This window comes from Eumetopias jubatus, unplaced genomic scaffold, assembly GCF_037043125.1.
Source record: "Eumetopias jubatus isolate StellerSeaLion01/CBP00866 unplaced genomic scaffold, mEumJub1_p1.0 scaffold_12, whole genome shotgun sequence".
NCBI lineage: Eukaryota > Metazoa > Chordata > Mammalia > Carnivora > Otariidae > Eumetopias > Eumetopias jubatus.
In genome coordinates this window covers 48,680,202-48,705,549 of record NW_028274818.1, presented here as the reverse complement: position 1 = coordinate 48,705,549, position 25,348 = coordinate 48,680,202, and positions in this window count along the sequence as shown.

Genomic DNA, 25,348 nt, shown 5'->3' with positions numbered 1-25,348 from the left:
ACCTCTGATTTGTGCCTACAGGAAAACCAGTGGTAACCCACACAAGTAATCCGTTCCAAAAGACCTCCCCATAATCCAGTGTTTGGAACTCACCAGAAGTGACCTACATTCATTCCTTTATTTACTTACCCAGCACTTGTTGAGCACCTGCAATGAGCCAGGCGCTGGGCTAGACCATGCATTTCCCATAAAGTGATGCTTTAACAATAGTCAGATTCGAGGGTAGCCCTCAAAAGCCTTTTAACTCTTTAGTATGGAAAACAGAATTAGACTATTTTCTGTTCTGGGGTAGAGGAAATGAATGGCGGAAGGACAATGTGGAAGAGAAGCGAATGTGGGAAGAGAAGAAGGAGAGATGAGCAAGAATAAGAGGCCCCCGGGGAAGAGGAAGCAAAGTTGGGTTTCAGCACCTGCCCGGTGTACATAAAATATTAAACCTTAAAAAGTGTGTCTCTGGCATGCTCCCATTTCCCTTTCTAGACCCTGACTTGGGTCTAGACCCTCTTCTCAGCAGAGCCCCAGGACCGCCCGGGGCACGCCCAGAACTCCTTCCTGCAGCACATCCCAGCCTGGGCCCCCCTCGTGGCTGCCATGCTCCCGAGTTTTCTATTCCTCACTTCCGTGCACTCCCCCTGGCCTGCAGCTGCCCTTCTCAGTTCAGTGTTGGTAGGACAGCAATTAAACTGACGCACCCCATATGACATCTTCTAAAGAGTCCCCGGATCTGTCTTACATTGCTAAGTTCCCAGACAGTAGGCTGGAGGGCCACGACAATTTCAGGCTGTTTATTCAGGGATGGTATTTTGGGAGCCAACCCTGCCACGGGGTTCCCATACAATCTCTCAGAGGAGCTGGCAGGAAAGGGCCTCTCTGGGGTTGAGGGGCTGATACAGAAAGGTCATTGGCAAGTCAAGGATTTGCAAGTCAGGGATAAGTATCTCTGAGCAGTTCTGAGTGTGTGTGACAATGACTTTATGTAGGTGATTCTGTGTGCTTGGACGAGCCCAGAGGGGTAAGGATGGGCCGCAGGGCTCGATGCAGGAGAACCGCTGAGGCTGGGGAAAGGGCCTCGGGGGCCTTGCCATGGCAGCTGCAGGCCTGCTGTCGCAGGGCTACCAGCTGGGAAAGCCTCCTGCCCTGGGGTCTGCAGTTTCCGGAACCCTCAGCACAGAAGAGAACAGAGGCCCGGGCTGCCCACTGCCCATGCGCGGCTCCCTGCGGGTGGGGAGAGCCGCTCCGCAGGTCTCGTCTCGCGTGTGTGGAGAGCTCAGGTAGAGGGCTGAGGGTGCCGAGGGAGGTAAGCGAGACTCAAGCGGGGCCGGGAGGATGGTTGTGACAAGGCACAGGCCGCAAAGCAGGCTAGACCGACTTGTCCTTTATGGTGGCGTGCACATTGCTTCCCCACCTTAGCTGCCTCCGGGGCCTGCCAGAGGGTCCTCATTGAGAAGCGCACTACACCTGCTTGTTATTTCTCGGCAAGAGCCCTCTGGCTGTGCAGGAGGTGGGGGCGAGAAGGGAGGAAACCAGTTTGCCCACCAGGCCTTGGTAGGAGAACAGAACAGTCTGGGCACCTGTCCACGCAGAATTTAAAGCTGGGATTGCCCTGCTTCGTTCACTGTGCCTTTGCGAATGTCGCTCCCGTCCCGGGGAACGTAGCCCAGTTCAACCCTTCCAAGTGCCAGCCATCAACGGTGACAGAAATCAAACTAGCGGTTTCCTTTAGGCCAGAGAATGACAGGGAAGCGGTGCAGGGGAAGGTTCTAGAGTGTTGCTAGTATCCTCTTTATTGATCTGGGTGTGTGCTGTGCATAAGAAAAGTATTCCTCAAACTGCAAATGTAAGATTGGGCAGCTGCTTTGGAAAACAGTTTGTCAATTTCTCAAAATTTACCATGGGGTTACTACTATATGGCCCAGTAATTCCACTCCTAGGTACATACCCCAAAGAACTGAAAACATGCCTAGACAAAAGTGTGCACATGAACGTTCGTAGCAGCATTATTCATAATGGCTAAAAGAGGAAAACAACCCAAATGTCCATCAGCAGGTGATGAATGGATAAACAGGGTGTGGTCTCTCTGTGCAATGGAATATTAGTCACCTACCAAAAGGGAGGAAGTACTGACAGAGGACCACGTGGATGAACCTGGAAAACATGTGAAAGAATCCAGCCACAAAAGGCCACACATTGTATGATTTCATTTCTATGAAAATTCCAGAATAGGCAAATCATACAGAGATAAAAAAATAGATCAGTGATTGCGAGGGGCCGGGGGATGGGAAAATGGATATGGGATTTCTTTTGGGAGGTGATGGAAATGTTCTGGAATTAGACGGTGGCAGTGGTTGTCCAGCTTTGTCAATATAAACGATCAAATTGTGCACTTTAAAAGGATGAATTTTACCATATGCACGTTATACCTTAATACTAATTTTTAAAATTTACCTTGAAAGTGAAGGTGCCACTACTCTGTTGCTCTGGCTCCTGATTAAAAAAAGAAAAAAAAAATCCTAGGCATTGTCCCAGCCAAAATGCTACCTCCTCTAGGGAGGCACCTCTCTGAGCTCGTTCAGCATTTAGTGGCCAACACCCCACTTACTACTTAATGCTTTTGGAGCCTGACCCCTCAGAGTGTGGCCCTTGGACCAGCATCACTACATCATTCAGGAGCTAGTTAGACCAGCTGCATCTTGGCCCCCCAGGCGTACTGACTCAGATTCTGCATTTTAATGAGGTACCCAGGTAATTTGTATGCATATTAAAGCTTGAAAAGCACTGCTCTAAAGAGCACTCCCCCACACACACACCTACAGCCAACAAAAGAGATTTTAAGCTCCTCAAGACTGTCTTTATCTCTACCGAGTCTGTGATCATAAATATTTGTTGACTCAGAGGTCACACATGTTCATCCCCGAAGAATGCTGAGTGGCCTCAGGACTACAGCCAATACCTGCTCTGACTTTAAGACCAGGATTGACTAAAATTTGAGGTTCCTTTGGTGGGATAAGAGAATAGGTAAACTCCCGACATTCAGAGTGAGATATCCAAATACCATTTCCCACTAAAAGCAATCAGGGCTCCTCAGTCAAATGGCTGATTCTAGATCTGGGCAGAAAGTGTACAAGAGGCTTGTACAAAATGTAAGAGACTTCTTGGATCATGTCTAAAGAATTCAGGAGCCAAATAGAAGAGACTCCCACTGGCCAAACTACGGCCACGTGAGCATCAGTAACTACTAACTACAGTGAATTGAAACACATCAAATGTATTAAAAGCCATGAATTAAGAGTAATACTCAAAACAGAGCAAAACAAAACTTTGTTCACTGTTTCAGGATGCTAGGAAAGCAACTCATTATTTTGAAAATGGTAAATAAAGGAGGAAAATCAAGCAGTTATTCTGGGTGTCAAATAATAGATAATGATACCTGTCATTTCTCCTTCACTTAAAGGCTGGAGTACTTCTATGAAGGAGAAATGATGGAATCAGATATCATTATTTTGAAATGTCTAATGAACCAAAAGATTCAAGCATTGGTCCTCTGTATCATCTAATATCAGAGGAAGAGACAATCAGGTGACAGGTGCCTCCTGTTGGAAGAACAGATCGCCACTGAAACCAAATCTGAACCTGATTAAGCTCTAAATCTGTACCAATTTACAGGAAAAATAGGAACACAGAGCTTGTTAAACTACACCATAAGGAGATCATCAGCAAAGTCTAGATTGTGGACAAATCTACAGGATAAACAACCCCGTGTCTTCGACAAACAAACTTGAAGGGGGAAAAAAAAGACAAGTGACCTATAGATTAAAACAGACTTAAAAGTTCTACCAACCAATTTCAACATGTGAACCTCATTTGGACCTTGATACTTTTTTAATTTTTACTATTGAAGTATAGTTAATATACAATGTTATATTAGTTTCGGGTGTACAACATAGTGACTCAAGAATTCTCTTACTCAGTGTTCACCACGATAGTGTAGTCACCATTTATCACCATACATCATTGTAACAATATTATTAACTACATTCCCCATGTGGTATCTTTTCATCTCTGTGACTTATTTACTTTATAACCGGAAGTTTGTGCCTCTTAATCCCCTTCCTTTATTTTGCTCACCCTGTCCCCTCTGGCAACTACCACTTTGTTCTCTGTATTTCAAGACTCTGTTTCTGTTTTTTTGTTTGTTACTCATACTCTAACCATGAGTAAGTGAAATCATATGGTATTTCTCTTTCCTGTCTGACTTACTCCACTTGGCATACTACCCTCTAGGTCCATCCAGAGTGTCACAAATGGCAAGGTGCCACTCTTTTTTTATGGCTGAATAATATTCAAACTATTTTTTTAAATCCATTTATGACAATTTTGAGACATCAGGAAATTTGAACAGTAGGAATTATTAATTTGTTTTGATGTATAATAGAATTGTGGTGTTGATACAAAAAGAATTCCTTTTTAGGGGCACTTGGGTGGCTCAGTTGTTAAGCGTCTGCCTTCGGCTCAGGTCATGATCCCAGGGTCCTGGGATCGAGCCCCGCATCGGGCTCCCTGCTCGGCGGGAAGCCTGCTTCTGCCTCTCCCACTCCCCCTGCTTGTGTTCCCTCTCTCGCTGTGTCTCTCTCTGTCAAATAAATAAAATCTTTAAAAAAAAAAAAAATTCTTTTTTGAGTGATTTACTAAAACTTTTACAGAAGAAATGGTATGACATCTGGGATTTGCTTCAAAGTAACAGAAGCTGGGCTAAATTGATGGGTGTGGGATGTGGGTCAAGTTTGGCCATTGTGGTGGTTGGGCAGTAGCCAGGTGTGTGATAGTTCACGATGCTATTCTGTGTACTTTTGTGTATGTTCCAAAGTCTCTTAAATTGAAAAAGCTAAAACAAGAGATATATAACTAAGTGTTGATCTAGAAAAAATATAGCATAAGCAAAGCAAAAGACTTTAGTCCAAGAATCCGAAACTGTAAGAACAATAAGATGACCTTCCTTGTCTCATTCTCAACTGACTTTCCCATAATCAGATTTTTTTATAATTAATAATTTACCTTCAGAGGTGTTCTACAAACTCTCAATTCACAGTCCAGGGAATGCAGCAGAAACTGAAAAGTTATCCAAAGTCAAGGAGAAATAATTGGATTCAGAAATAATTATGGAAGATATGGGGTCAAGAAGGAGCCTAGCTGAGTTTACACCAGAAGTCCACAGACCGAAGGCCTGAGCCAGGCTGCAGATATGTTCACCGAATTGGGAATGGAAATAGTGTGTCGGTTTAGCAACCTTCTCCCTAACAGAATCAAATGTTAGAGGCTGGGTCTCTCCCATGGCTGCACATTTAAGTCCCCCGGGGAGCTCTGGAAATCGGCTCCCTCTCCCCCTCACCACTCCCCCTTAACGGGAGCTGTCTGCAGGAGGCCAGTGCTCTGCAGGTGATGCCCAGGTGCAGCCAGAGTTGAGGCTCTTAGTGTCTGGGCCAGGCAGGCTTGGGATTTTAGCCGGTCTGTGCACATCTAACCACAGTTGGGAAACGGTGGCAGTCACTGCCGGGTGAATGACGAAGGGAATTGGCGGGTGAAAGGCTGGGTGTCAACTTCATTCTGTTTGCTGTGAGTCACTTGAGGTTATTTGGAGCCACTGTCCGACCTGAGTCACCCGGGTCTCTGGGGTGTGGCTGAGATCTGAGGAGGCCAGAGCTTGGTTCCAGGGGGCTCAGCCTTGGGTTTGGGGGGCTTCAGGTTTCAGCAGCACACGTCCCCTCCCTAGGGCAGCCAGCGGCTGGGCAGAATCCAGGCGGGACAAAGCTGGGAGGGAAAGGCTTCAGGGGCGCACACAGGTTGGCCTCCCGCAGTGTGCTGGGCAGTGAATCAACCCTGAGTGACACCCAGCAGGCAGTGGGCAGTGCCAAGTGGGGATTCCATCTCCATGGCGACCGGCAGCAACCAGGGTGACCCATAGGCCAAATCCCTCCCTGCAGGATCTGCGCCCAGAGCTAAATAGTGACTTTCATCAGCGCCATGGCAGAGAGTTCAACTGACAGAGAGCACAGAGATTTTAAGTAAATGTGTCAGGAGCCACTGATCCCTGGCAATTGAGGTGGGGTGGGGGAGGGCGGTTTTTAAGCAATCAGGACACACTATGGGGAAATATGACTCAAGTTTCCAAATGCCCTTCTCAGGTATTACCTGTGACGCAGAGCACATGCAAGCTCCTCACTGCAAGCTCCTTGCCCAGTGCCAGAGGGATGGGCAGCTCCTTAGCCAGCTCAGGTATGCTTGGCCTCCTTGCTGGTCTAGTAGGAGATTGCCACTTTCAGGCCCATTTGGCCCAGAGGGAAGGCTTCTGCCCCACACAGGATTTGTTACTAAGCTGACCTTCTACCATACCCTCCTGCTCCAGCTGTGACTTCACCCTTTGCCTCAGCCCCAGCCGAGTTTACCAGTCCAGCATTGCTCATGGCTTCCTAGCCTGGGGTCCTTCTCTCTTGGCCTCTCAACAACTCCCCTTCTCAGGCAGCCCTATTGGCTGCAACCTGGCCTTCATGGGATCTTCCCTTCTCTGACCATGGCCGTAGAAGTCCTAGTATCACTTACTTGCCGCCAGGCAACAATAAGGCAGGGATTTGTAAGCAACCAACCAAACAAGCAATGAGAAGTTTAAGAACCTCAAAGAATTTCAAGCAAGCCATCTTGGTGAAGCAGAGTCCATGTGAGGCCAAAGGAAGGCAAAGTGATGTGGGTGTGAGGACCCTCCAGTTTCCTGGAGGAGGCTGGACTTGAGCCAGGTAAGGAGGACAGGCTGGATATTAGTTAGGTGCTGAGAAGTGGTGGGCCTGAGCAGCCAGCACATGGCGATAGGAGAAATGTCGGGAGCAAATGGGCTCTGAGAATCCTTGTGGGCAGGCAAGAGTGATACCCACGATACATAACCATCGACCCTGACCCACCAGACTTTGTAAGTGCTGGCTGTGTCAGCTGTGACCTTCGAGTTGTTGGATTGGGATCTAGGGTCTCCTGGGAAAGGGACCAGAGTAATGATGGGCAGGTGGCATTTGGGGATGGGGGCTCAGGGCAGCAGCTGCTTACCAACCAGGATGGAAGCAGCTGGGTATATCAAGACCCCTGAGGACCCTGAGTAGCATGCACTGTCTGAAGCTCTGCCCAGCCTGAGTGTGGGGCAGTGGCCATGAGATGTGAGCCCAGCACTCAGATATGCTGATGGGATACATTAGCCACATACTTGTCTGCAGAAGGACACAGCTGTGAGTCAGGAGCACCTGCTTTCCCTCCATCTTGGAAAGGATTATGTTCCAGCATGGCACAGAGGGCCCAGAGGGCATCCACTGCTGTTGGGAATGCTGAGATGTCTCTCTATCCTGGCCCAGCCAAGACTCGAACACAGCCCAGGCCCCACCCGAGAGACGCTGTTAGCCCTTCAGCCCCATCTCTGACTCAGGGGCTTGAAATCCCCTCGGGAGTCAGACTCTGGCCTCAGTTGGTCTTGTGAAGTCAGGAAAACTCCCAGGGACAAGACTAGGAGGTTTGATGACTTGTCAAAGCTCATTCAAAGCCAGAAAAATGCGAAGATTGTCTCTGGGACATGATGGTTGCAGTTAGAACCTGTGCCATTGGGTCCAGCTTTTTGGGAAAGAAGCCCTCCCCTTTACAGAGGGCACAGACTTTCAGAGGCAGTGGTGGGGATCTGGCAGGGGGTCGCACAGCAAGACTTGGACAGGCCAAGGATCCTTACTTCAGAGAAGGGGAGGAGAAGAATCTTGACCCTGTTCCTGGGCAGTGGAGCGAGACGGCGGCTGGGAGCCCAGCAGAGCCCGGGCAGCGAGAGCCCTGGGAGGCAGGCACAGGCGCAGGCACTGACTGGCTGGCACCAGCAGGGAGGGAACCTACTGGAGTGGACATGGAGACCCTCACAGATACCGTCAGTGGGAGGCCGGGGAACCACGCTGAGGACACAGGCAGGTCCCAAGGCAGGCCAGGGCCATGCCACTGCCAAGCCTGCTGCCACCAGACACAGAACGCTGGCTTCACGGTGGTCTCTCTCTCTCTTTTTTTTTTTAAAAGATTTTATTTATTAGAGAGAATGAGATAGAGAGCATGAGAGGGGGGAGGATCAGAGGGAGAAGCAGACTCCCCGCCGAGCAGGGAGCCCGATGCAGGACGCGATCCCGGGACTCCAGGATCATGACCTGAGCCGAAGGCAGTCGCTTAACCAACTGAGCCACCCAGGCGCCCCTCATGGTGGTCTCTTGGCCTCGCTGCCATAGCTATAAATATGTTCTCTTCTGTCGCTGTACCTTCTCCCTCACAAGTCAGAGCCCGCAGGTGGCTGGGTCAAGAGAGAACAGGTACAGGCTCTGCAGGGTGGGGAGAGAGAGCACGTGGCCCACGAGCACCCTGAAATTGTGTAGAAAATGGTGCACATGTAATCTTTCTGGAGCAAGGTCAGAGCTTTTCATAGGATCCTCAGATGAAAATAAATGCTGCTCTAGAACAATAGTTCTCAGCACTTTCCTGATGCCCCTGAGGCCTGATGGGTTACTCTGAAAGATAAATCCCCATCCTACCCCTTCAAGTCAGGCATTTAATCCCCCTTCTAGGTTAACACTCAGACCTAAATGCTCCCTCCCTGCCATTAAGCCAGAATCATACACCTAACTCGGATGTTGAAAAGTCACCTCCTCTGAACACATCCAAACTGGAACTCTCGATTCGTGTTGCTCCCCCACACTTTCTTCCCCCAGCTTCCCGGTCGCACTTAATGATGGTCTTCTTTTCTATGAAGAGGGAGAACTGTTAAGCTCTGGGTTCAAATCCCAGCTTTTCTGCTGGCTGGCTATGTGACTTTATGCAAACTGATAAAACTCTTCTGCCTCAATGCCCTCTTCTGTAAAATGAGGACAATAATACCTAGTTTGTAGGAGTGTTGTGAGATCTAAATGGCTTTAAAATACATCAAGGGTTTAGCAGAGTGTCTGGTTAACAGTGAATATTAGCAACTGTCTTTCTGCCAGTTGCTCTGGGCAAATACTCAGAATGAGCCTTTCCTTCTTCCCCTTCCACGTCACAGCCCAATCCGTGAGTGGCTCCTGTGCATTCCACCATTGGACACATGTCCCAAATCTGGTCTCCTCCCACGATCTCCATTACTGCTGGCCTTGTCCAAGCCACAGTGGCGCTCCCACTGGCCTCCCAAACAGTCCCCTGCTTCTGTTAAACCCGTCCTCCTGCATGGGTTCCCCAAAGGGCTGTCAGAAGGATGTTTTACAAATGCCCTCCTTTGCAGACTCAGGACATATGTCACACCCCTTATTTCAGCTGACAAGACCCTACCTGCTCTGGCCCTTGTCCATCTCTCACGTCTCACCTCCTACAACTTCCACTTCCTCCCTTGGCTCCCCTATGCTTAGAATAACGCCAGAGTAGAGGAGGTGCCATCGGGGCTGTTTGCCTAGCATGACGAGGGGAAATTCCTCAGAGATGACCTGTGGGCACACTTGAATAAGTACTGGAGAGAGCCGTACACATGTGTATAGCAGGTGTGGGGAAGAGTGCATGCATGCATGCATACATACATTTCTTTACCATGACCTGGTTTTCTACAGATGGTGCTCAGTGCAGCTCCTACACCCCTGCAGGGAGCAACCTCAGGCCTAGGGGTGCAGGGGTGAGCTGGAGGGGCTTTGCTCTGGTTTCCACCGTCTTCCTCCCACATCAGCCAGACGCAGGGTGAAGAGCTTGTGGGCCACAAGGACTAGCCTGGTGGATCCACGTGTTCTATCACCACCCGGCTTGAAGCAGCATCCTCAGGGCAAGGAGGTGAAACGCACAACACCCTTCGCTTCTCTGAAGCCTCCCTTTCCCTCTCTGAGCCTTTCTTTGCTTCCACAGCTAAGGGGAGTTACCAGCGGAAAATATCCCTTGGGTTTTTGGAGGCAAGAGAGAGGGGCACCGAGACCCCTAGGGGAGCTGCCCTGGCCACTGAGAGGGTGCTCTTCTGCCCGCAGCTTGCATTCAGGTGGCGGGGACTGAAGTATACTGGGAAAGGGCAGCTCTGAATAAATGAGTGCTTCTCAGTTTAGCCCAGGACTCCAAGACACGGATGGGTAAGAGTCCTGCAGACCTCTTGATTCTGCCACCGGCTGTAAAAGTCCACTGACCCAGAACATGCACACTTGGGGAAATTTAAAGCGCCCATTGAAATAGTAGGTGTTACCATCTTCATCTGCACTGTTAGTATTACTACCATTCCGGTTTCTTCTCTTGCTAAACGTAAATTCGTTCTTGGTACGGAATGATAGCAACCTCATACCGAGCGTTGCTCGGCGCCGGGCATTGTTCTTAATTGTCTGGGTGTTCAGCCCGCAGCGGTGGGAGGGAGCTGGGATCGCGGGGGCGTGCAGTTCCCGCTGAGCCCACTGGGTGGCGCAGGCGCCGCACTTTGTCCACAGCTCGGCGCAGGAGGCGCCAGGCTGACCGCGGGAGTCCCCATCAGCGACCTAGGACCCCGATGCCCAGCCCGGACCAGGCAGACCGCTGAGGGCCTCTCCCGGGCTTGGGTTCCGACAAAGACCTTCCCTTTGGAAGAAACATTTTGGGGATTCACATCTCACAGAGCAGGCTTAAGGCCAAGGGCTTGGCTACAGACAATGGGAATGGGGGTAAGAATGTGGGGGGTGGAGGGAGGAAGATGGGCAGAGGGGCTCTTGCAGAGTGAAGTGAGGAGGCACAGGTGATCCAGTAGTCAAGGTCAAGCCTGTGGTCAGCCTTCTTTGATAGTTAATCAGGGGCACCCAGGGGGCTCAGTCCGTTAAGATCCTTTCGCTCAGGTCATGATCCTGGAGTTCTGGAATGGAGACCCACAAAGGTCCCCCCGCTGAGCTGGGATCCTGTTTCTCCCTCTCCGTCTTCTGCTCCCCCTTCTCTCTCTCTCTCTGTCAAATAGTCTTTAAAAAAATAGCCTGCTGCATCCTGATCTTGGGGCTCTTGTGCCAATTCAGGGGCGGGAAAAGGAAGTGTGAGAGAGGCTCTCCCAGGTGAGCAGAGCCAAGTGGGTAAATAGGGGTGGGCAAATGGGGGTGGAGAGGAGACACGTTGTCGGGCAGGGCCCTGGTCTGCTGGTTGGTCCCCTCTCCCCACCACCTTTTGTCAAGCTGTCTTTGCCTGGCATTTTCTCTACAGTTCCCAGAGTCCTGTAGGAAATGGCTCCCTTCTGACTTGACCCTTCCTCCACATCTGGGCAATGAACCACTGGCCCAGTTTGGATTTGGTTTTCTGCTTGTGAGAAAAGAAACCGATGAGGCTGAGGCCCGGGAGCTTCCTAGGAACACCAGCCAGCCAGCAAGTGGATCTGGAAGGAATACCTGAGGATTTATGGACAACTCTATTGTATACCCCTTAGGACACAGAACCACCTTCTGCTTCTTTGGCACATCTACACAACACCTAGGATGTTTCTCTGTACACAGTAGGGACCTGGTAAGTGCTTACTGTCTGACAGTGTAACAGGGAGCTGGAGAGCCACATCAGAATAACCTGACCCTGGGCCATTTGCATCAAATACGGATTCCACCTTCGCATTCCCGAAGGTTCTAATTCAGGAAGATGAGGATGGGGCTCGGGAATCTGCATTTTTGACAAGCTCCCGGGATTCTGAGGCACTAGTGGGCGCTAGGACCACACTTGGACAAATGGCCTGTGGGATGTCAAGAAGCTTGGAGTCCGAGGTCCCATCTTCCTTTCGGAGCCTGGCCCCTGGCTTGGTGTGGATTCAGCCTCTTCCTTGGGTAGCAGTTTGTCCCCTGCCCCTTTACCCCTTCAGTTTTCCTGCACCTGATTTTGTTTGTTTGTTTGTGTTTCCTGACCTCGCTGGAATGTTAAGTCTGATTCTTTCAGAAGGTAAGCTCTTCATGAGCATCAACTTGAATGAACTTTTAGGACACTTCAAACCGTTGTGCAGTGTGGGATGAATTCTGTGATAAATGACATTCTCATTTTGTAGCCATTCTTCTAGAATCTGCATTTTGCAACAACTCATTTTCTTTTCTTAAATGGAGAAGGTTTGATCTGCGCCTAAACCACCGGCCGCCACCCCCATCCTCAATCCCTTGATCAGCCCACCCAGATAGCGAGGCTGTCCATCACAATTTCTAATTTTTAGACTCTTTGTGGAATTAAGGGGGCAGATTTATTTGTTTACTTATTTCATTAATTATGGAACATAAATGAAAAAATGCCCACATTTCTTTGTCTACTGGAAGAACATGAAGAAAGTGCACTTCTTTGGGATTTATTTTTTCCTCAGCTCAACCCTCCATCATTAAAATAGAAGGTTGTCAGGCAAATAAATTATACCGAGAGTCCTCAGTTGGGTATTTTCTATTGCATTTTTCAGAGCCATGTTTTATAATTGCTGTGATAATACCAGAGATGATGTCCACGAGAGTGAGTCAACAGCAGCTTCACTGCTGGTGGCTGCCCTCTGATAACCCCGCAGATGGACACCCGGCGCCACAGAGAGATCGTCACAGAGCATTAATAAGGCAGGAGGCTAAGTGTTGGCGCCGGGATGCTTTAGAGACCGAAAGCAGGAGCTGGGCCAGCAGGCCCGTTGTTTTTGTGCTTCTAGAGAGAAGCGAGAAGTGGAAAATGATCTCTCTACCTTCCCAGCAAATATAGGGCCTTGCTCAGAATTTCCTCTGACTTGGCCCAGGAGACTCGGGGCTGCCTGATTACATGGAGTCAGGTCAAGAGAGAAACTGTCCGTGAGAAAATGAATGTTCTCCCAACACTGTGAGGGTGCTGATGGCATGAGGTGAGAGAACTTGGGGGAGGGTCGTAGCTGAGCTCGACGTGCATCTAGAACCCTCTAGAAGTCTGGAGGGGAGGCATGCCCATGGCAGGCACTTTCTAAAAGTTATACTTTGAAGTTAAATTTGGTAATGTTTAAACCCATGTTTAATGAGGCTTCAGGAGAGCGCGCACCTCCTTCTTTGTTGGCAGGATGCTAAACTTGCTGGAATCATCTCTTCTACAGCTACAGAAACAGCCGCTGAGCACAGAGAACTTGCTCTGCAACAGCCCCGGGCGGTCTGGGGACCCCACCCCGGGACCACACAAAGGGACAAGCACACACACCCAGATCTTCCAAGCAGCCACTCGGTTCCAGGACAGTGACGCTTCCAGATTGATTTTGACTACCCAAGTGCCAGGTGTCCGGTTTTCACTTCTTTCAATTTCCCGGAGTCCCTGAGAGATCCGTCCATGTGATTGCCTGCTTACGGATGAAGAACAGGAGGCCAAGGGAGGCCACCGGCCTGGCCCCAACTCACAGTCCCCTGCTGAATATGGTGCCACCTCCCTCCCCAGGCATCCTGGGTGCCTATAACGTCGTCCGCAAGGGCTTCAGTAAGTGCACATGTGGTGAACACAGGCTCGGGGACCAAGCTGGTTGATGTGATTCACTGTCCAAATCCCTCCCACTTGATCACAGCTTCTGGAGTTGAAAAGCCAGGACGGCGATTTCAGCTTGTTCACTGAAGACCCAAGAAATTGGTGTCCGCAGCTCCTCTGCTTTAGTTCTAGAGCTGTGTAAGGCAATTATCATTTCATGCCCTAAACTAAACAATCAACTCTACGGTTATAAACACCCAGGTTACAAGGGACAAGCCCCAGCCCACGGGAAAGACAAGTATCTACAGGACAGCTGTACAGAGCCTTGGGATTTATCCCCCAAGTCACCCCAGGCTTCCCACAATGGCATGGTAGAGAAAGAGGAAACCAAAATGTTCCCACCCTGCCTTGTTACTTGTCATTACACCCAGCAGATGACCGAGGGGACGATGTTGGGCCAAACTTGGAAGGCCAGGAGGAAAGCCCTAGGGTGGCATTGGCACAATTCAGAGCAGCCTGTTTCAGACAAAACATTCTGCTTCTGAAACCTCTTTGGCCCTCGAGTGTGGCACAGTTCCTCTGAACCTTTTAGAAACCATTTTAGCGCACACGGTAGAGGCAAGGAGTGGCATTCTTTAAGGACCTGTCTTCGTGTTGGGGGCCACACCAAAATAAGATGGGCAGAAAACAGAGGTCTTGCCAGAATGTTTTCCAGACAAAAACTGAAAGAAAAAGAAGGTCCCAGAAGACACATGAGACACCGACAATAACAAAAACCATCATCAATTCTAATACAAATATAACAGATATTCCTCTACTTTGTTTGAGACCTGGTTCAGGTCCTACCGCCTCCAGGGAGGCTCTTGTAGCAACACTAGCATCTAAGCCCTCTCCTGCCTTTGACATCATCTGAAGTTTTTATCATGTGTAGAATATACCACAGTGTCCAAAACAATCCATTCTTATATTTGATTGAACTTCACTCTCCAATACCCAGCTTGGGGTCAGGGACTACATCGTTCTGTGAAAAGAATGATAATGCCTAGCAAGCACTATCTTTAGATCCAGGCAAGAGATCCCTTTCAAGGGATAATCCCATATCCTCCCTTCTAGAACATTCTCCAGGTAGCCAGGACCCCATCCCAGGTGTGTCTTCCCTGGGTGGACCATGTTGCCAGTCCATGGAATGGCCAACGGGCAGGCACCTGCAGGAGGTCTGCTCAGATGCAGAGCTGGGCGTCCACATGCCCGTACTGAGAGCTTTTATGGCCCCAGAGCCTTTTTTCTCCCATGGGCAGAAACAGGGTGGGCTGCCAGCTGGGCACCAGGAACCACCTCCCCATGCCACCACATGCTATTATGGAGTTCCAAGGAGGCCAAGAATTCTACATTTGAACTGGGCTTTCCAGCCTCTGGTGCTCTGAGTTAAAAGGCAGTGAGATAGGGGTGCTGATGGGCGGCTGTTGCCTGGCTTGGAGTGGGCGGGGCCAGGAAGGGTTTCCCAGCATAAGGAATGCGGGCTTCCCATGGATCTCTTTCTCTGGGCCCCACACATGTTGGAGGCAGCCCAGGTATGTGCCCGCTAGTTCAGTCCCTGTTGAACTCCATCTTGCTTTTGCTAAAGCCTATCGGGAGCCAAGAAACGAGTCACCAAAATAATAAAATGCCTAGCTTAAAACCGAAACCATGGGGTAGGCACCCGGGTGGCTCAGTTGGTTAAGTGTTTGACTCTTGATCTCAGTTCAGGTCTTGATCTCAGGGTTGTGAGTTCAAGCTGCTACTTAAGAAAAAAAAACAACCAACCAACAAAACCATGGGGGGCTTTCTGAATAAGTAAGTTATGAAAAAGAAAATGGAAACTGCAAGGCCCTGTAATGAATTCAAAGATTGTTCCGAGATGGAAAGAAACGAGGGAGTTTAAGGCAAAGGGGGTGGTTAGGAGAGAAAGGCAGCTGATTGAACTGAGAATATACCAGGGCTCCCTCTCAAAAACAAATGTGCATGATGTAGAGCAACCGTTCTCTCTGCTGCTACAGTGATTTTAAAACACACATAACTTCATCCTTTCAGACACCACTAGTTAAAATGTGGGTAAGTGTACACGGTTAGCCTGGATGGACGCTCTCTTCTACACTACTTAAAAGATTTACTGAGAAAACTCAGAGGACAAACAAGAGTACAAGGGAATGTTAGGTTTAATTAAGCAATCTGCTCTTGAAAGGATTCTAGCACAGTAATTGTTGGTACGCAAATATGCCGTGAATTATAAATGACTCATCCGTTCTTTGAAGAAGACAGAACAAGATCTCTTCTTGGAAGGACGTGGGGAGCATTTTGAGTTGTTAAAAGGTAGCAAATTGCATTTCGTGGTCCTCAAGCAATAATTTGTCCTTTTAAGCCTAACAACAACAGGTGACATCTGTTAGGCGTTATTACATGCTGGGCCCTTGTGCCTTCCAAACATTTAGCCCTCACCGTAGGCCTACAAAGAATTGGGTACTAGTACTGTGGCCATTTCACAGATGAAGAAACTGAGGCACTTGGCACCTTGCCCAAATTACCCAGCTACATACTAAGGAAACAAAAATAGGTGCAACATGCTCTGTGCCTTTAAGAGCTTACTGTCTAGTATTTTTTTTAAGGTTGTAAATTTTCTAATTTTATTAAGTTTGGGCCAGCCTCAGGGTGCCTGTATGGCTCCGTTGGTTAAGCCTCTGACTCTTGGTTTCAGCTTGGGTCGTGATCTCAGGGTTGTGGGATCAAGCCCCAAGTCCAGCTCTGCACTCAGTGGGGAATCTGCTTCTCTCTCTCTCTCCATCTGCTCCCCCATGTGTTTTCTCTCTCTCTCTCAAATAAATAAATAAAAATCTTCAAAAAAAAAGAAGTTCAGGCCAGCTTCATCTTCTAGCTGATCTGAATTTCGTAAGTTTCACTAAACTAAAACAATATGAAGTATTTTTCCAAACAATTAACTATTGTCATATATTATAGGCATGAGGGGGACACTCATTGTCTTATGGAATTACCAATCTACACTCAGGAATCAACTGCCCGAAGACTGTTCTTTTTTCCAGATTGTAGCTTAGTATTTATTATGCCTGAACAATGACAAAAACAGTGATGATTTTGTAACAAAACCTCAGGGAAGCTATTAACAAGTTGGCATTTCTAATTTGTGTGAAAATGCTTATTTTATTGATCCGAGAATTATAGAACTGGTGTTCATTTAATTAAGAATCTGGTACAGGGCGCCTGGGTGGCTCAGATGGTTAAGCGTCTGCCTTCGGCTCAGGTCACGATCCCAGAGTCCTGGGATCGAGTCCCACATCGGGCTCCCTGCTCCTTGGGAGCCTGCTTCTCCCTCTGCCTCTCTGTCTCTCATGAATAAATAAATAAAATCTTAAAAAAAAAAAAAAAAGAATCTGGTACAGCAGAAGGGAAATTTTTTGGCTAAGTTCATAATGTTGCAGACAAGCATGAATGTAAACGCAAAGGAAAACTAGGGAAGTATCTGTATGTCAGCTTATTTTCCTTTGAACCTCTCATTTTACAAAGCTCGAGAGCTGTTTCACAAAGTATTTGTATAAATACGTGGTATCACTTTACAAGATTTTTTGATGGTAGATTCATGTCAGTAAGAATTGCACTAGGCTCATAAATAGCCCCAAAGAAAAGTACTTCCAACTTCTGATATTAGCTGTGCGCTACAAGGCAGGTTAAGATCTAGTGGTTTTTTTTTTTTTTTTTCAACAGTAAAGCGTTGTCACGGTCCTAGCTGTGTGATAACGCATTATAAAACCAAAAGAATGAGAAACGTTTGAATGAGAAGGTCATCCGAGAAAAGCAGAGACTTTAAGAAAAAAATAGCTGGAAACCGGAAGGAGACGAGGCTGGGGAAGGTGGAAGAGGAGACCACCTGCTGTTGGGGGCTGACATCCACACTGGCACCAGGGAACGGCGCTCACCTGTGTGAGCCCAGAGGTCTGGCTATCTCGTGGCTCCAAGAGTGGGCTAGTGGGCGAGCCACACCATGGCCCAGGCTCCCGAAGCCACCTCACCTCAAGGTCTGGATTCGTTTGTTCACATTAAGCATCTGTTTAGCACTAATTGTGTGCCAGGCACTGGGCTGGGTCAGGGGACACACCCACGAACAGGGAGAGCAGGTCCCTGGCCCCTTGGAGCTGACGTTCTGGTGAGAGGAGACAGTCTATAAACAAGCAGAGAAATAATTGTGAGAGTTGCAGATGGTGATTTGTGCTATGAAGAAAATAAAGCAAGATAAGGGGATTGAGGGTGATGGAGAGGTAGGGGAGCTATTTAAATGGCCTCTCTGAGGCAGGGAAGGAGCCAGCCATGGGAAGCTTGGGGTGGGAGGTGGGGAAAGAACACTCCAGACAGAGCAAGTGCCAAGGCCCTGGGGCAGGAAGGAGTTGGATGCATTGAGGACAAGCAAGGAGGTGCCAGTGTAGCTTAACTGTAGAAGGGGAGGGAGTGGGAGATGAGGGTGAAGTCACAGGGGCCAGCTCACGTGGCCTGCTAAGCCACGGCCAGATTCTTGGATTTTCTTCTAAGTGGAATGGGAAGTCATCAGAAAGACCTTAAGCAGGATAGAGGTAAGACTGATGTACAGTTTTTGAATATGACTGTGGAGATTGGGTCAGAGGCAGATGACAGGAAGGAGGTGAGTGAAGAGGTGACCAGTCCCGGGCTCCACCTTCTTCCCCCAGAGGTGAGAGCAGGAGTGGATCTGTGGCCTGCTGGGGGGCAGAAGCCTATCCGTGGCTGACACAAGTCAGAAGGACAGATTCTCCCTCCTGTCTGTGCAAGTGAGCTCCCTGGTGCCGCTGGAGGAGCCAGAGAAGGGATGGGCAGCATCCGGGCCACTCCTCCAGTCCCCAGGCCCCGGGGCCGCCGGGCTTCCTGCAGCTTCGAGTGAGGGAGCTCTTACAGATGCATGGCGGTGAGGGACGGCAAACAGACGGCCAGGAGGAGTGGAGGGAGGATAAAGAGGGGGAGGTAGACTCTGGCCTTGCGTCTGAACGTGGGTGGGGCCCAAGGGGAGGCGAGCAGAGATGGCGCGAGCTTTGGCGCCAAGATCTCAAGCAGGGAGGGCTCTGTGACCCTGGCAAGGGGACAGCTGCATGTTTTCTGTCCAAACATCCAAGTTACCCATTTTCCCAGGTGATGCTGTGCGCAGTACAGCGACAAACACTTCTTTTTAAATATTTAAACATACAAAGAAAACCAGAAAATAAGGACAGTGCCTGAGGGTGTATATAACATGGGGCAAAGCAAAATGAATTTGCAAGGACCTCCTTTAAAGTGTAGGGAAATATCCTGAACATTTTCTACAAATTCTCCTGGAAATTAATAAAGATGAACGCACTTCACAAATAATCGTCTTTATTCTGGGTGGTGTCCTCATTATTTTATTGTCGCGAACGCTAAGTGTTTACAGAGGTTTTTAGAGCTTCTCCCTTGCGTCAACCCCCAGCTCTGGTTTTCCCAGAAGGGTTCAAGTTCCCGCACCACGAACTGTCGTCTGTCTGTCCCTCCACCACATAAGTTGCAGCCTCATCCTGCACGGCAGCGGGGGGAGGGGGGGCGGGGGGGAGGTTCGGTCTGGAATGGCTGAAATCCGGGGGGGGGGGTGTGGGCTGCTTGGAGCACAGGATTTGAGGAGCCTGCCGCCGAACCGAGGTGAGAGGGGGGAAGGGGGGAAGGGCTCCACGTTAACGCACTGAGGCTCTGGTGTCCCCTCCCGGGCGCTGTGGCCCGTCCATGCGGTCTTGGCGTCCTCCAGCCTGGCACCGTCGCAGACGCCCCGAGTCGTCACGGGGCTAGGGCCATCCTGCCGCCAAGTGCGAGAGCCGCCCTCCCCCAGGGGCCTCTGGAGGGCGCTGCTGTGCGCGGGGTGTCCGCACGGGTGTTGACGTTTGGTCACCGGCACTTCTGCCGTTGCTCACACGTCCCGGTATCCCGGGCGCCGCGCCGCGGTCAGACTCCAGCCCGCCTCAGCCACTCACTGAGGCTTGCTCGCCTCCGTAGTCATGTTGGTCACGACTCCTCTCTGGCGAAGAGTTCTTTTCCAGGCGGGGCAGGTGGGCCATTCCCACTGGTTCACCTGGCAGATCGAGACGCCCCCACCCCCAGCCCATCCCCCAGCCCAGCGCCCAAAGCGAGGGGGTGAGAGGAGCTATTGTGTTAAAATAAGATGAGCCGTGCCCGCCAAGGACAGAATGAGTTAGCCTGCGGCCGCAGAATCTCCTCCAGACTCCTGGCCCTCCCCGCAGGGTCGGGCCTGAGAATCTGCATTTTAAACTCCTGCACCGGTCCCACCCGCGTGATTCTGACACTTGACTGTCAGGCCACGCGGAAGACTGGCTTAGGGCAAGGCAAAGCCGGAGGTCAGGAGATCCGTGTGAGCTGCACTGTGTGGAAGAGGCCGGGGGCCGGCCGGCACCAGGCAGCCCCGGAGAGAGGATGGGGAGCGCGTGGACCCCGGGGACCGCGGAGGGAGCGGGGTTCAGGAAGACGGGCTCTGAGTGGTTGCGGGAGGAAAAGAAGCCGGCAGCCGTGGTGGGAGACCCAGAGACAGCTCCCTGGTGGGCTGCAGGCGCCCACTTGCTTTTCCTGGAGGGCCGGCTCCCTCTCCTGCTGGCTCTGGCGGCTCTGCTCCCCTGTCGGCACTGTGGGGGGGGGCGATGGGGGGCAGTACAAGCCAGGGCCTCTCCCTGCGAACGCTCAGGTTACAGCTGTGCCCTGGCCTCCGACAGGGCCTCTCCATCGTGGCCCCTGCCTGATAAAGTTACCATATTCGAGGGGTGACAGACTTGGAAGAGGACAGAGTGGAAACCATGGCTGACCCCAAGGACTGTCCTTCAAGTCCCAAACTCACTTCGTGGCAATGACTGCACCTGACATTTCCAGAACCCTCTTCTCTTGGGGGATTTAAAAATGCCTCAACTCCGCATGGGCCTCACGGCCCCAGACTTTTTTTTTTTTTTTTTTAAGATATACACAATGGATTGTCACACATGTGTGTAAAAGTTACTTTTATTTTTCATCTGTTTGTTATTAAGTCGGGGGAGCGTTCATCTTCTAATTTTATAGACACGGATCATTTCTGGATCTAAATGGCTCCCTAAGGGCGCCTGGGTGGCTCAGATGGTTAAGTGTCTGCCTTCGGCTCAGGTCATGATCCCAGGGTCCTGGGATCGAGTCCCGCATCGGACTCCCTGCTCCTTGGGAGCCTGCTTCTCCCTCTGCCTCTCTCTCTCTCTCTGTCTCTCATGAATAAATAAATAAAATCTTAAAAAATTAAATTAAATTAAACTATTGGTTTGAACCACTCAAAATAAATAAATAAATAAATGGCTCCCTAATTTTGGAGATTCTACCTTGACGCTGCTCTTTCCTTACAGAGGTGTCCCTTTTGTACTGACCAAGTACATATCCCTGTGGGTGATACCGTGAGCCTTAGAAAACCACTTTACCCAGAGAAGCTCACCTGAAAAAGAAGCTCACCTGAGAAATTTACCTTCTGCGGGCTTTGTGTTCAGCCAAAGCACCTGGGTTAGGGCCTGCCCACAATGGCAGCCTCTTATATACTGCTGATTCCCCCCCCCCCACCTGGGGACCTAGGCTCCACTCAGGGAAGGGGTCCTGAGGCTTCGACCCCAAGATTTCGTGGAGATGATGAGATCCTTCCACGGAGGAGGTAGGAAATGGGGATTTGGGTCAAAGTGATGATCTTAACTCCCTAGAAAGAAGTATCTTGGGCAACGTTTGCGTGCTGAAGCTTAATTGGGATCTGCCATTATCAAGGTAGCCAGAATGAGGGGAAGAGGGCAAGGAAGCAAACTGGGTAAGGTGGTGTATTACCAACCTGGCCATAGCGTCGCCAAAAAATGCGGCCTTTTGCTTGGTCACACAGCATGACTTTCAGACAAGCCAAGTGGATCCACCACCCTCCAGAGTGGGAGAGGAAGTCCAGGGAGTTCATCTGCGGGCTCTTCCCTGGTCCATCTCTCACTGGCCAAAGTTCTCCAGCGAGGGTTAAGTCCTCACAGTTTTGAGCTGTGTCTCCTAGCCTCTCGGGTGGTCACTGGAGAAGCCAGGCCATGCGTCCCACGGTTGGTTTATTCAGTCTGGCCTTGCGTTAGGCATGATAAAACACCTAATACAGAAGCCCAGGGTTCACCCCGGGGTCTGAGGAGCAGAAGCCAAGGCAAGGGAACAGGGGCCTGAGCAGACACACCCACAGAGCTTGGCTCAGCAATAAACAAGGAGTTGGGGATTTTTAAAAGGAAGTTATTCTTTGGTCTTCACACTGAAATTGTGGCCCCGTTAGACCTCCAAATGCCACTTACAACCGATTCCTTCCTCTAGACTCACATCTGTCTTTAGTAACATAAGACAAGGAGAAGAAAGTCCTGAAGAAATTGTGTTTGGGGGGGGCGGAATTCAGATATCCTTGCCTCACAAACCCCCCATCTCATTTCTCTGCCATGTTCTAATAGTCACTCTGTGACCTTGTGAGAGTCAACGTAATGCATCCAACAAAGGGTCCTTTTGGGAAATCAATGAAATAACGCATAAGCTCTTTTGAAAACTCGGCTGTGCTCTGGTGAGGGGCTATTATTACCACCACCCGCCCCTTCCTGCAGCCCCACCCACCATCCCTCTTGAGACACTGCTGGCTTCTTTCTGGGACCCTGTTGACCTTGGTTCCAGCTGTGTTTCTAGCAAGTCTCCCTCCAGTTCTGACCACCAACCCCTTTGCTCCTTCAAGCTCATCCATCCCTTGAAACAACCTCTCCTTGGCGCTCTCTTAGGGAGAGTTTTGATGTTTATATTCGGGATCTTTGAGCTATCATGGTTTGCTCGGGCAATGATTTCGCAATTTCACAAAAGGAGCTTTCTTTTGAAATAATGAGTAAGCTTTCCACAAGTACTGACATGTCAGGAACCATAACAGCTTGCGTGAGAAAAGCTAGTCTTACTGTGTCCTAGAGGCTTTACATTCAGGCTGAAAACAAGTGCAGGTTGCCTTGTGGGTTTCATGGCTAAGCCCCCCTTCCCCCTCTTAACATCCTTTCCTAAGTGTTGTCTCATTATAGCCTCCTGGTAAGCCCTACAGAGTAGGAAGGGCATCTCCATTTTCCAGTGGGGGAAGCAGAGGTTCAGGAAAGCTGACTGATTTGCCCAAGGCCCAAGAGAGCCAGTCTGAGGCCAGGCAAAACAAGAAGCTGTGTCTTCTAGTTCCACGGATTTTCTATGAAACACTGCTGCCTTCTGTTTTGGCCTGTCCTCATTCCCTCTAGTCTTGATTTTTCACACCAACTCCCTTTTGCGGGGAGTATCCTGGCTTTGGCCAGGTGCGTGTGTTCTGGGTAACACGATTCCTTGACCTCATAAGCTGTGAGGGATTCACAAGGCCAGCCTCCTCTTTGAGCTCAGTGGAGGCCTAACCCATGTTCCTTGGCTGGCTGAGGGAGACTTGCAATGCCATGACCTGCCACAGAGTTCAGACCAGAAGAAAGGCCTGGTCCTCTCGCAGTTCAAGCTCATTCTTTGGGGCTCCCCTTGGGATGGGGGTACCTGAGCCTCACCCTCCACCCCCGTCCCCTGAGACACGGTGGCCAGACTGCATAACTAGAGGTCTTTTATTGTGCTGACTGTTGTCCAGCTGACTTTTGTTCTTCTGAGAGGACCGTGCAGGGCGGTGGTATTTTGAGAGGGGATGTGGGGGGATGGAGTGGAGTGAGCAGGGGGCGGGGGCTGGAGAGGCAGAAAAGGAGATTGAGAGAGGAACTTGGGAGAAAGCAGAGATGCCAACGGGGATGGGATGTGGCTCCCTGTTGTCCATTTACCCCCTTTTGTTTCCTTGTGAAAGGTGCCCTCGAACTTATGTTACTAAGTGGTGCTTTGGGAGTTAATGGTGTGCGGGTGGGCGTGCTCACAGCAGAAGTGGGATGGCACTAGTTGGGCATGAGATTAGAACAGGGGCAGCTCTTGGGGCTCCTGGGTGGCTCAGTCGGTTAAGCATCTGCCTTCGTGATCCCAGGGTCCCAGGGTCCCAGGATCGAGCCCAGCATGGAGTTCCCTGCTCAGAGGGGAGCCTTTTCTCCCTCTGCCCTTCCCCCTGCTCGTGCCCTCTCTCCCTCTCAAACTCTCCTAGTCACATGCAGGTCACAGAATGCTGGCCTACATCATCAGGGCCTCAGTCTCTGAATCTGAAGATACATGTTCATCAAGAATTCCTGCTTTATATCAATTCCAAATCATCCCTCTTTTAACTCAACTTTAAATCCATTTCTCCTGGTTTGACTCAAGTTGAATCCTTGCCAGTGTCCCAAACTTTGACTCACAAAATCCAAAACTGTAGAAAAAGGAGTAGCTGGGGAAAGAAGATGTGATCAGAGTCCAGCAGCTTTGGAAAATGCGTGACTGTTACAGAGGCTGGGGCTGCGGCCATAGGAAGGAGTACTATGGCTCTGCAGGAAAGAGAGTGAACGATTCACACTTGGTGCGGATGGGGAAAGTCAGAAATAGCTGGCTTTTCCAGTGGTATAAGTTCTTCTTCTTCTTCTTCTTTTTTTTTTTTAAGATTTATTTATTTGAGAGCGAGAGTGAGAGAGCATGGAGGGAGGAGTGGAGGGAGAGGGAGAGCGTTTTTTTTTTCAGGGCATTCTTTTTATTTTTTATTGTTATGTTAATCACCATACGTTACCTCATTAGTTTTTGATGTAGTGTTCCATGATTCACTGTTTGCGTATAACACCCAGTGCTCCACGCAGACTTGCCCTCTTTAATACCCATCACCAGGCTGACCCATCCCCCACGCCCCTCCCCTCTAGAACCCTCAGTTTGTTTTTCAGAGTTCAACGTCTCTCATGGTTCATCTCCCCTTCCGATTTCCCCCCTTCATTTTTCCCTTCCTGCTATCTTCTTCTTTTTTTTTTTTAACATATAATGTATTACTTGTTTCAGAGGTACAGGTCTGTGATTCAACAGTCTTACACAATTCACAGCGCTCACCATAGCACATACCCTCCCCAATGTCTATCACCCAGCCACCCCATCCCTCCCACCCCCCCCACTCCAGCAACGCTGTTTCCTGAGATTAAGAATTCCTCATATCAGTGAGATCATATGATACATGTCTTCATCTGATTGACTTATTTCACTCAGCATAATATGAGAGGGAGAGCTTTTTTAAGCAGACTCCCCGCTACGCATGGAGCTCCATGCAGGGCTTGATCTCATGACCCCGGATCATGATCTGAGCCGAAATCAAGAGTCAGATGCTCAACTGACTGAGCTGCCCAGACACCGCCCCACCCTCAGTGGTGTAAGTTCTGATGTTGAGAGACACAAGTCTGAAGAAGCAGCAACACTGACCACAATATGGAACAATGGCTGTCGTCATTAGTTAGCATGTGTCCAAAATTTGCCAGTCACCATTTCATCTCCCATTCTGCCTCACATGCAAATCCATCTTCTGTCTCTGTGCAATGGCCAGACCTACGAGCATACCTACTTTCTCAGCGGTGAAGGGCTTGCTTACTTGTTAACCTAGCCCCTCCTTGTTAAGCTAAGGGTGTTTTGTGCAGAAACACACCAAGTGCTTGTCTTGGTCCTTTCAGCTGTTATAACAAAATGCCACAACTGGGTGGCTTTTACACAACAGAAAATTATTTCTTACATTCTGGAGGCTGAAAGTCTGAGGTCAGGATGCTGGCATACTGGGGTGAGGGCGTCTCCCAGGTCACAAACAGAAGTTTGTGGAAGGGGCTAGGGAGCTCTGTGGACTCCTTTTATTATAGGGGCATTAACCCCAATCACCTGGGCTCTGCCCTCATGACCTAATCCCCTCCCAGAGGCCCCCCACTTCCTAATACCATCACATTGGGCATTAGGATTTAGCATAGGAATT